Source organism: Zalophus californianus, chromosome 3 (assembly GCF_009762305.2).
Source record: "Zalophus californianus isolate mZalCal1 chromosome 3, mZalCal1.pri.v2, whole genome shotgun sequence".
Classification (NCBI taxonomy): domain Eukaryota; kingdom Metazoa; phylum Chordata; class Mammalia; order Carnivora; family Otariidae; genus Zalophus; species Zalophus californianus.
Window position 1 is genome coordinate 36,452,452 of NC_045597.1, and position 13,124 is coordinate 36,465,575.

Below are 13,124 nucleotides of genomic sequence, written 5' to 3' on the forward strand. Positions count from 1 at the left end.
TTAATTTCACATTCAGACCACACATACCAATTATATTGTTCCAAACAGAGCATTATTTCTTTTTCCCCTCATGAAGTCCCATCTCGTTGGTGGAACTCTGTGTTTTGCCTGCTAAAACCAAAAGAGAAGGAGAAAAAGAGAGAGAGAGAGAAACAGAGAGAGACTTTTTTGAAATTATATATAGAATATCAATATCAGACTGAATATCTTCCAGAGGAGAAGTTAATCTTGAGAAAACTAAAAATTGAACTGGAGTTAGAAGGGGCAAAAGGATAATAGCCATTGAGAAAGAGATGATGGACTTGTGTTTTGTTTTGTTTTTATATATCATCCTGTTTACGGATTTGGGACAAAAAATCTTCCAGCTTACAATTTTAGTAAATAAACTGAATTAAGTACTATAAGCATCCATATTGCGCACATTCTTACTGGATATATTAAAAATAAGACAACATAGTGGGGAAAATTTTCCATATATTCATTCTAACAGGCAAAGCATATGAAAAAAGGATCATGATTTCTCCTGACTGCTGAAATGCTTGATAAGAATAGTGATGGGCATTGAGGCACCTAGGTGTCTCAGTCGGCTAGCAGTCCAACTCTTGATTTTGGCTCAGGATCATGAGATCGAGCCCCACATCAGGCTCCACACTGAGAGTGCAGCCTGCTTAAGAGTCTCTCTCTCCCCCTCTCTCTGCCCCTCACCACCCCACACCAGGTGTGCTCTCTCTCTCTCAAAAAAAAAAAAAAAAAGTGGTAGGCAAGAAGAAGAAAGTGCTAAAAGAAAATTTTTAAAGAAGCTTTATTTACAATGGCAAACATTTTTGAAATTTACGTGAATTTTAACTTAAGAAGTTTATATTACATACTAGTACATATTCTAGAAAATATCCCCAAATGAATCTCTTTAAGTTGAGAAAATCTCTGGGACAGTTCTAGGTTTTGATTACTTTTTCATCACCTCCCTTCATTTTGACTTAGATGTTAAAGAATTATAAAAAGCAAGCATTGCACATCTGTTTCTTCCAAGTTCATTTGAAATTATTGTTAATTGTAGTTAATTCTAAGATTTTGTAATTTACCAGAAGTTGATTTAAGTCTATCATTGGTGGGGGAAGGAGGGCAGGGGCAGACCAAAATGGAAACTTTGAGACCAAATTTTATAATACCTACAGTGTAAGCATGATAGGGATGAGAGTCTTATGGGGGTGAACCCATAAAAAGTGGAAGAAAATTCCATCTAAGATGTTAGAACATCTTCCTAAGAGTGATGATTTAGTGCAATGATTAGGATCTTGGATTTAGGTGGCAGATTATGAGGTTGATACCCATTCTCTCCCACTTTCTAGCTATGAGATCAGCAAGATACTTACATGCTCTCTGCCTTGATTTCCCCATCTGTAAATAGCTGATAATAGCAGTAACTACTGCAAAAGGCAAGTAGGACTTTTAAAATAAATAATTCTTGAAATTATTTAGAATTATGACTAGTACATTATTACTATTTACATATGTTTGTTATTCTTGATATTATTGTTATTACAATTATTAATCATAGTACAATTTACTTTAAAACAAAATAATAAGGGAAGGAAAAATAAGGGGAAGAATAACAGAAGTTTGGAAGAATGTGGCATCAGAGAGTCATGAAGAAAGTGCATATAAAAACTCAATTAGGCATGTGGTCAATATCAACTTGCTAAAATTCAAAATATTGGGCTCAGAATTACAATTCTGAGAATCACAATGCTCAGAATTACAAAAGGGATTTGGGAGAGAAGTTAGAACCTAGTTGTTCCAGATCTGGAAAAAAAAAAAAATGGAGTGTTTTTTTTGAGTGACTAATTCAGAGAATTATGCATAAGAAACAGTATTTGAAACTCAGTTAATCAAAAAGGGACTTAAGTCATAAGACATATACAAAAAAACTAATTCCTGGGGCAAAGCATTGGTAGAGATTAAAAGAAAGTCTTATTTGAGATTGTGGCACCTAACGTTGCTTAAAACTTCCAAAATATCTGACATCAAATTGGATAAAAGGCCCAGAATTTGCAAAGAAATTTCCTTAAGTGTGAATTAATCTGTCTAACCCAGCAATCTGTCCTCAAATTTTCACCAGGGACTTAACCTGTGGCAACACGTCCTTGGCTCTCCAGCTTCTGGTTGGGGTCCACAAAAGGGGAGCATCAGAAGAACACTGGAGGCAAGGATCCAATTGGTCAGATCATTTATTCCTTTACATCTCTCCCTGTGGCACTGGCCCTGGATGCCTACTTCCCTTTGGAGGGTTTGGTCAAGTCCTTCAGTTCTAGGCATCATTACAGAACCCCACTGTTACTGACCTTGGGGTGCTGCCTCCCAGGTTTCCTACACACTTCTTACCCTGCTGTCATTAGTCTCTTCATGTAACTTTCTCAGTGTTCCATCTGATTCCTGATTAAGCCCTGAGAGAGTCAAAGCCTTCTTCATATGTCAGCAAGTATACATATTTATCAGAGGCTATAGTCCTAAATAACAAGTTAAGCTCATTATCTTTCTTTCTTCCTTCTTCCCTTCCTCACCCTTCCCTTCTTTCCTTTTCTCCTTCCGCTTTTTTCACCATTTTCTCTTTCTCTTTCCCTCTTCCTTTCCTTCCTTCCTGCTTTCCTCGCTCCCTCTCTTCTTTCTTTTTATTTTCACTCAAAAGCATTTATACAGCAATGACTAGTTGCTAGACATTGTTCCAAAAGATAGCAAGTGGGTAGAAAAGACTGTTTTTGCTGCCATCGATTTTACATTTTGGGGGAGAAAAACAGAAAATAACCATATAATTGTTTAGCACATTAGGCAATGGTATCTGCTTTGGAGAAAAAAATAAAAAGGATAGCAGGCTATGTTCGGGGTGCCTGGTGGGTTAGGCTATTTCATAAAGTGGTCAGAAAAAGCTACCCTGAAAAAGTCACATGGGAGTATGGAATGAATGGTGTGGAGCTACGTGAGGAGCTTAGAAGTCACGCATAAACAATGAATCATGGAACACTACATCAAAAACTAATGATGTAATGTATGGTGATTAACATAACATAATAAAATAAAAGAAAAAAAAAAAAAGAAGCCATGCAGATTCCTGAGAGAAGAGCAGGCTAGGCAAAGGCAAAAGCAAGAGAGAAATCCCTGACTCTTGGTCAAAAGAATAGGTGATTCGCTTTGCTGTCTTTATTTATAGCCAAGGTCGATGAACTTTATACTAATCTGATGAAATGCAGAACTCAGGATTTTTCTAGAAAGAAATAAGACAAAACTATTCAGTAAAATGTTTGCTGTTTTATTCTCTAGAATATTTATTTTCTAACTATACTGATTCACATAAAACTACTTGGAAATATGTTCTATGAGAGTGGGGATTGATTTTGTGGTTTAAACTTACTTGGACTTTTTTCGGTTTAAACTTATTTAAAGTTTTCAACTTTGAAATGTTTAGGTTTTCTCCTGGCTACCTGTAAAAAAAAAAAAAAAATCAATCTTAACATCATTAAAAGTCAAGATAAGTGGGCTTAAGAACATTTTCTAATTTAATGACATATTTAGAAATTTCAATGGCATATGTTATAATATTTACATGTTATACTATAACTTTACACATTATAATATTTTAAAACAATCTCTTCTCTAAATTATAACAGTCCGCTAGAAATTTGAAAGTGTTCAAATAAATGTAATAATTTATTCTATGTTTAATCATTTAGATTGATATATCTTATGCAAATATACATAAAATTATATAAGTCTAATTCAGCTTTCTGGAATTTGGTTAGGTCAATTGCCTCAGGCACCTCTACCAAAACGTTTTCTAGGCATTCTTTGATAAAATTTCCTGGCTTTAGTCATATTATATGATGCCTGACAAATAAGAATATAAAGATGTAAAATTATATTTCCATACTGAAATATAATTATGACAATTTATTAACATTAGAATTGCAATTTTTAACACTAAGAACTTTCATCCAAATTAATTGCCATCACAAGAGATGTGCTAAATTAAGGCCAAATTAACTTCGGATCAGATGAAGTCAAATTGGTACACAAAATCACACTGTGAATTCCTTTGAGAGCATCTTTAATAGTGTGGGCTAGCTTCCATACAGTTTAAACATGTTGTACTCAAAGGATAATTCCCTTTAAAGTAACCTATTATATTCTACAACTTTAAGGACATTTGCTGAAAAAATTCATTTCTTAATCTTACACAATTGCTCAGTTGAGACTTCAGTATTTTTCATGAAAGACAATTGCTATTGAGAATAATCACCACTAATAGTATCACTCAACTTCAGTTGCAGTTCTTTTATTAAAGTAAAATATCTTATTTTGTTATTTTAAGGGAAGTTAATGATTCACAAAGTTAAGAATAAAGAAAATGTAAAAGGGATTCTTGATCATACTACTTGTAATTGTAGTTTTTTGAACTGCTAGTTATTAAAGGTAGGGAATTAGCATTTTTATATTATAACAAATGTTACAAAATAACCAATAAAGAAATGCTACCTGGGGTATGCTTTCTGAGGTAATTTTGATAAGATACCTAGTACAGCACTGTTCAGTTCTAATGAAGAATAAATTTGAACAATAGAATCTTAACTAATAAGAAAATCATAGGGAAATAGTAGTATTGGTTATTTTTGTATCCTTTTTTTTTTTTACCTGGGACCCAATTTGACATAAGTGACAATGGGGCCATGTATCTCTCAAAGTGGGCTGTTCACCGTATCTACCAGTCTCTGACTGCACACCTCACAAATCACAGCGCCATCCATGTTTACCTAGCACTGCATCATAATTTTAAAGTAATACTCACCGAGGAGAGTTAGAAATCCACAATTCTTAAAAATTGATTTCTAAGAGGGAGCCTGGGTGGCTTACTTTGTTAAGCTTCCAACTCTTGATTTCCACTCGGTTCATGATCTCAAGGTCCTGAGATGGAGCCCCTAGTCCAGCCCTTTCTCAGCAGGGAGCCTGCTTGAGGATTCTCCCTCCCCCCTGCCCTTCCCCCCACTAGTGCTCACTCTCTCGCTTTCTCTCTCTCTTTCTCCCTCTCTTTCTCTAAAATAAAGAAATAAATATTTTGGGGTGCCTGGGTGGCTCAGTTGGTTAAGCGTCTGCCTTTGGCTCAGGTCATGGTCCCAGGGTCCTGGGATCAAGCCCCACATCGGGCTCCTTGCTCAACGGGGAGTCTGCTTCTCCCTCTCCCTCTGTCTACCACTCTGCCTATTTGTGCTCTCTCTCTATCAAATAAATAAATAAAATCTTTAAAGAGAAAAAAATCTTTAAAAAAAAAGAGCAGATTTCTAAATTAATAATGGATTAGTTAATACAGAATTACAAAAAAAAGGCTATGCTCTCTCAGTCTAGTTGTGAGCATATTCTACTTTTATTACAAACATTTTATTTTCTAATGTTTTCTATATGTACTTACATTAAGGATACACATTACTGAGGTATTAGGATCCTGCTGGTCTAAATGATGTTTTCTTAACATTGACCTTGGTGTCCTAACATCTTTCACTAGAGATAGGTCAGTTAATTTGGTGGTGGTAGTTGTCACTGTCATGTGTGTATGCTTTTATTTTGTTTTTATCACGTAAGATTGCATGCATTTAACAAGGTAATGGAAAATTATTTAATTAAAAAAACTTTTATTACTAGCTTTATTGAGATACATTTATTCTTCTTTTTTTGTGCCTTTTATTAGGGCTCCTCAGAGACAACTGCTTTTAATTTTGTCTCTTTTAATATTTTCTGGAAGAAATCTGCATATAGTTCTAAATGATTGTCGGAGATTATTTCTTTAAGTTTTTTATTTTAATGCCCGTTAGTTAACATACAGTGTTATATTAGTCTGAGGTGTATAACATAGAGATTCAACAATTCCATACATTACATGTTACTTATCACGACAAGTGCACTCTTTTTTTTTTTTAATATTTTATGTATTTATTCATGACAGACAGAGAGAGCAAGAGAGAGGCAGAGGGAGAAGCAGGCTCCCAAGGAGCAGGGAGCCCGGTGCGGGTCTCCATCCCAGGACCCTGGGATCATGACCCTGAGCCAAAGGCAGACGCTTAACCATCTGAGCCACCCAGGCGCCCGACAAGTGCACTCCTTAATCCCCATCTCCCACCCACCTCCCCTCTGGTAACCACCAGTTTATTCTCTATAGTTAAGAGTCTGTTTCTTGCGGCACCTGGGTGGCTTAATCCTTTAAGCATCTGACTCTTGATTTCCACTCAAGTCATGATCTCAGGGTCCTGGGATCCAGCCTTGTGTCAGGCTCCCTGCTTCTCCCTCTCCCTTTGCCCCTCCCCACACTTGTGAGTGTGCTCTCCCTCTCTCGTAAATAAATAAATAAATAAATAAATAAATAAATAAATAAATAAAATCTTAAAAAAAAAGAGTCTGTTCCTTGGTTGTCTCTCTGTATCTCTTTTTTCCCCTTTGCTCATTTGTTTCTTAAATTCCACATGAATGAAATCATACAGTATTTGTCTTTCTCTGACTTGGTTTCCTTAGCATTATACTGTCTAGCTCCCCCCCATGTCATTGCAAATGGCAGGATTTCATTCTTTTTTATGCTTATATTCCATAATATATAGATACCACATCTTCTTAGCCACCCAACAATCAGTAGATACTGGGCTGCTTCCATATCTTGGCTATTGTAAATAATGCTGCTATAAACATTGGGGTCCATGTATCCCTTTGAATTAGTGTTTTTGTATTCTTTGGGTAAATGCCCAGTAGTATGATTGCTGGATCTTAGGATAGTTCTATTTTTAACTTTCTGAGGAAATTCCATATTGTTTTTCACAGTGGCTGTACCAGTTTGCATTCCAACCAATAGGGCAGGAAGTTTCCATTTCCCCCACATCCTCATCAACACCTGTTGTTTCTTGTGCTGTTGATTTTAGCCATTCTGACAGGTGTAAGGTAATATCTCATTGTGGTTTGCTTTCCATTTCCCTGATGATAAGTGATGTTGAGCATCTTTCCATGTGTCTGTTGGCCATCTGGATGTCTTCTTTGGAGAAATGTGTGTTCATGTCTTCTTCCTATTTTTTTTTATTTTTTTTTAAAGATTTTATTTATTTGAGAGAGCGAGAATGAGAGAGAGAGAGAGAGAGAGAGCACATGAGAGGGGGGAGGGTCAGAGGGAGAAGCAGACTCCCCGCCGAGCAGGGAGCCCGATGCGGGACTCGATCCCGGGACTCCAGGATCATGACCTGAGCCGAAGGCAGTCGCCCAACCAACTGAGCCACCCAGGCGCCCTTCTTCCTAATTTTTTTAATTTAACTATTTGGTTTTGGGATGTTGAATTTTCTAAGTTCTTTTCTGTTTTGGATAATAACCCTTATCATATATGTAATTTGCAAATATCTTCTCCCATTCCATAAGTTGTCTCTTAGTTTGTTGATTGTTTCCTTTGCTGTGCAAAAGCTTTTTATTTTGATGAAGTCCCAATAGTTTATTTTTGCTTTTGTTTTCCTCGCCTCAGGAGACCTATCTAGAAAGAAGTTGCTACAGCCCATGTCAGAGAAGTTACTGCCTGTGTCCCTTATTATTATTGTATTATTATCGATTAGTTCCTTTATGTGTATTATTAACTGTTTTTGTATATTTGGTGCTCCCATGTTGGGTGCATAAATATTTACAATTTTTATGTCTTCTGTCCCAACAAGAAGACCTAAGACATTTATTATTATTTAGTGTCTTTCTTTGTCTCTTGTTATAGTCTTTGTTTTAAAGTCCATTTTGTGTGATATAAGTATTGCTACTCCAGTTTTTTGTTTTTTTTGACATCCATTTGCATGGTAGATGTTTCTCCAGCTCCTCACTTTCAATCTGCAGGTGTCTTTAGCTTTAAAATGAATTTCTTGTAAGTAGCATATAGATGGCTTGTTTTTTTACCCATTCTATCACCCTGTGTCATTTAGTACATTTATATTCAAAGTAATTATTGATAGATGTGTATTTACTGCCATTTTATTACCTGTTTTGTGGTTGTTTTTGAAGATTTTCTCTGATCCCCCTGTCTTTCTTTCATGGTTTCCTGGCTTTCTTTAATGATATATTTGGATATCTTTCTCTTTATTTTTTGCATATTTATTAGTGTTTTTTGACTTGTGGATACCATTTAGTTTGTGTATAACATCTTCTGCCTATAGCAGTCCATATTAAGTTGATGGCCATTAAAGTTTGAACCCATTCTTTACTCCTCTCCCCCTACATTTTAAGTATATGGCGTCATATTTTACATACTTTTGTGACTTTCTTGACTGATATTTCCACTCAGAGAGTCTCCTTTACAAGTCCCTGAGTGGAGTAGTCAGTTGAGCTTCCATCTCTTGGTTTCAGCTCAAGTCATGATCTCATGGTTGTGGGATCCAGCCCCACATCCAGCTCCATGCTCAGTGCAGAGTCTGCTTGGGATTTTCTCTCCCTCTCCCTCTGCCCCTCCCTCCTCTCTCTCTCAAATAAATAAATAAATAAATAAATAAATAAATAAATAAATATAGTTTTAAATGTCTCCTTTAATATTTCTTGCAGGACTAGGTTAATGGTTATGAGCTCCTTTAGTTTTTGTTTGTCTGGGAAATTATTTATCTCTCCTTCTATTCTGAATGATAGCCTTGCTGGATAGAGTATTCTTGACTGAGGATTTTTCCCATTCAGCAATTTGAGTGTATCATGCCCCTCCTTTCTGGCTTGGAAAGTTTCTGCTGAAAATCCCCTGATAGCCTTAGTGGGTTTCGCTTATAGCTAACTGTCTTCTTTTGTCTTGCTGCTTTTCTTCTTCTTCTTTTTTTAATCACTCTATTTTGCCATTTTAATCATAATATGTCTTGGTGTAGATTTGCTTTTGTTGATTTTTGGGGGGTTCTGTGGGCTTCCTGGATCTGGATATCTGTTTCCTTACCAGATTAGGGAAGTTTTCAGTTATTATCACTTCAAATAAACATTTCTGCCCCCTTTTCTCTCTCTTCTTGTGGGACTCCTATAATGAGAATGTTATTATGTCTGATGGAGTCACTGAGTTCCCTAAGTCTATTCTCATCCTGCATAATTCTGTTTTCTCTACTCAGCTTGATTACTTTCCATTACTGTGTCTTCCAGATCATTAATTTGTTCCTCTGCTTCTTCCAGCCTGCTATTCATTCCATCAGTCTTGTTTCTCATTTTGTTTATTGAGCCCTTTATCTTTGCTGTTATTCCTTACTTCTGTATCAATGGTCTCACTCATGTCTTCCACTCTTTTCTCAAGTCCAGTGAGTATCTTTATGATCATTACTTTAAATTCTCTATCAGGCATGTTACTTATATCTGTTTCACTTAAATCTCTGGCTATGGCCTTATCCTGTTCTTTCATTTGGGATAAATTCCTCTGTCCTTTTGTTTAAGTCTCTGTGCCTGCTCCTATGTGTTAAGAAAGTCAGCTATATCTCCTGTTCTTGAGAGTAATGAAGGAGAGGTCCTGTAGTGCCCTGAAGTGTACTGTCCCCTGTTCTCCAGTGCCTGGCTCCAGGGAGTGTTTCAAATGTGTGCTGCATGCACTCTGTTATTCTGGCCTCTTTATTCTTCAGGCCAGTCATCTGCAGAGACTCTCTTTGTTGTGCACAGTGTTTGGTCCCTGGTCTGATTGTGGTGAGTTTTAACTAAGTGTGCTCTGGTCTGCTTATGAAATGAGACCTGTCACCACCACCACTGGAAGCAAGGCTCTGCAAAACTCCCAGATTGGGAGACACAGTATGGACAGGGGTTTAGGCCAATCTTCTAGGCAAGGGGTTGCTTCACTGAGAAAAGTGTGACTGGGAAGGGTGGTTTCCAGAGCATGAGGGGTGGGACTTGTGTAAACAAGTTGTGTGCTGAGTATTGGTGCTGTCCTGGTTCCTGCAGGTGGGCCTCTGCTTATGCTGAAGGGTGGGAGATGCAAATGGTGCCAGCCACTCCCTTATTCCTGGAGGAGGTCTGTCCATGAGTGCTGCTTCCTTGGGATACACTCCAAGATGAGAAAGTAATCTCCCCACTGTGTGTCCCAGGTGCTCTTCAGATCGCTGTTTCCACGCTGTATATCCAGGGACTCTTTCCTCTTCTTTCTGTCTAAGAACAGCCCCAATGCCTCCAGGCTCTGCCTACATCAAGCCCACTTACCTTTTAAACTCCAGGCTTTAAGCCCCTCTGGTTGCAAGAACTCATGAAATTTGTCCCGTCTCACTTTCTAAGACAATTGCTATGGGGATTAGTTTTCCCTGTGTGCTCCCCTGTCTGTCTCTTACCCTTCTCTGTTACCATAGCTCCCTCCCCATCTAGGTGGTCAAGATCTGTTTCTCTCCCAAACTCTGTTGCTTTACTTCCTACCTTCTTTTATGTGGCCTCTTCTCTACCTTTAGTTGTGGAGTTTGTTCTGCCAGTCTTCAGGTTGATTTCTGGGGTACATAAGATGATTTGATAGTTATCTAGTTGTATTTGTGGGACAATGCAAGCCTATGGTCCTCCTACTCTCTCAACATCTTCCAGACTCTGAGATTATTATTTCTTGATTAATCAAGTTCATTCATTAACCATTGACATAATATTAATGATACTGATGGAAACCTAATTGATTTACATTCCCCATGCTTGAAAGCCCCTCCTTTCTGATAATCGCCTTATTTTTATTGCCTTAACTGGTAATTTTTAAGCTTGAAACAATAAACTTAAATCTGAATATCTTATTTTATCAATATAAATGTCTATTGATTCTCGTCTTCCCAGTAAAAAGAGATTATCTAAATTTTCACCCAAACTTCTGCCTCTCCTCCTCCATAAATCCCCTCCTACATTATTTCAAATGCACATTTATTTGCATTTGGTTAGTAAAATTTATTTTTATTTATTTAAAGATAATTAAATTTTCTGTGCTTAGTACTTTTCATCTAAAAATTGAGTATGGATAAATAACATTTAATATGATATGTTTATGTAAATATTGTTTACTGCAATCTAATTAGTGAGATCTGATGGACTGCGTCTTCTCTCTGGCTATCAGTGCTCATGCCCTGTACTACTCAAAGGAGAAAGTTCATGGGAGCAAGGTCAAGTAGATTTTCTTTTTAAACTCCACTAATTGCTCAAGTTATGTTACATGTTAGTTCCATTTATATTTAGATAATGGCATTGTTGCACAGGATTTTTGTTTTGTTTTGTTTTCATTCCTAGGACTTCTGGTTGCCTTTCCAATTTATCTTTGTAATTTGGAAAATATTTCTCCTTTGTCATTTCCAAAACTTCATCTGCTTTTTAGAATTCTTTCTAATCTTAAAGTGAACATACCCTTGCGTATGAATCTTGCTCTAATTTTGCCCAATTACCTGTCAGGCCTGCTGTTTTCCTTAGTTTCTTTCCCTGAACGAATGGATAAGTTATGTGATTTTTCATATACCACACTGTCTTCATTTTTGGTTTCCACCCTCTAGTCATTTCCTTTGAACAGTTTTGTGGTATATAAACTTTCTTCCTCTAAGCAGTTCTGTAAATGACCTTTTTTAAACCTCATATTTGATGGATATTATTTGACTGAGATATGGGATTCAAGATAAAAATCAGGTTTCTTTTAGAATTTTAAAAGTGTTGGGGCACCTGGGTGGCTAACTTGGTTAAGTGGCCAACTCTTGATTTCGGCTCAAATCATGATCTCAGGGTCCTAGGTTTGAGCCTCACGTTGGCCTCCATGCTCAGCAGGGAGTCTGCTTGAGGATTCTCTTTCTCTTCCTCTTCCTCTCCCTTTGCCCCTCCCCCTGCTCATGCTCTCTCTTAGTCTCTGTCTTTCAAATAAATAAATAAATATTTAGAATTTTAAAAATGTTCCTCCAATCTTCTATCATTGATTGCTGTCGGTGCCTAACAGGGTTCAAAGTCAAGGGTGAGCAGGGTTAAGGAAGGGAGATTCCAAAATAAGAGCTGAGTTGATGTGAGGTGTCTGGGAGGTGGGGTGGGTAGGATTAAGCATGGTGGAATACCTTTAAAGTGGTTTAGCAATGTCTTGTCATGTAAGACAATGTAGTATTGTTTATTCTGTTAGTGTGTAGAATTTTCAACTGATTCCTGAGCATAGTCTCTTCAGCAAGGAGAAAGACCTTCTAACTGGGTTATATGGAAGACAAGATGTGGAGAATAGCATAGATGAGAAGATAGTAAGCACTTGCCAACTTAAGTAATAATTTTTAATTTTTGCTTGAAATTTCTAAGTCTATTCAAGAGTTGACAGATACCTATGATGTTTAGTTTTGTGGGTCAGTTTGACTGGCTTATAGTGCCCAGTTGTTTAATTAAACACTAGTATAGGGCGCCTGGGTGGCTCAGTTGGTTAAGCGACTGCCTTCAGCTCAAGTCATGGTCCCGGGGTCCTGGGATTGAGTCCCAAATGGGGCTCCTGGCTCAGCGGGGAGCCTGCTTCTCCCTCTGACCCTCTCCTCTCTCACGCTGTTTCTCTCTCTCTCTCTCAAATAAAGAAATAAAATCTTAAAAAAATAAACACTAGTATAGATTTTACTATGATGGTATTTTGTAGACATGTATTAACATGTATAATCAGTTGACTTAACTAAAAGACATTATCCTCAGTAAAGTGGATGGGCCTCACCCAACCAGATGAAAGACCTCAAGAAAAATAAAGGCCTCAAGAGCAAAGGCCTCAAGCTCAAAAAAAATAAATAAATAAATAAAAGAGCATTCTGGGAAGAAAAAGAAACACTTCATTCAGTCTGCAAAACCAGCTCCTGCCCAAGAGTTTCCAGCCTGCCATACATATTTCATAGCCCTCAGTATCACACAAACCAGTTTTTTGAGCTAAACCTTGCTCTCTCTATATACATATGCAAGTATGTATAATATATATGTGTGTGTATATATACACATATGCAATTATATGTATATGTAAACATATACACATACATATTCAATGAAAAGTTGAAAGAAAGAAAGAAAGAAAGAGGAAGGGAGAGAAATAAAAGAAACAAACTTAAAGCAGTAATTTGCAGAAAGATCTGAAATAGGCTAAGATATAATACTATCTAATGAGGAGATTACAATCTTGAGTAAATAAAATAAAT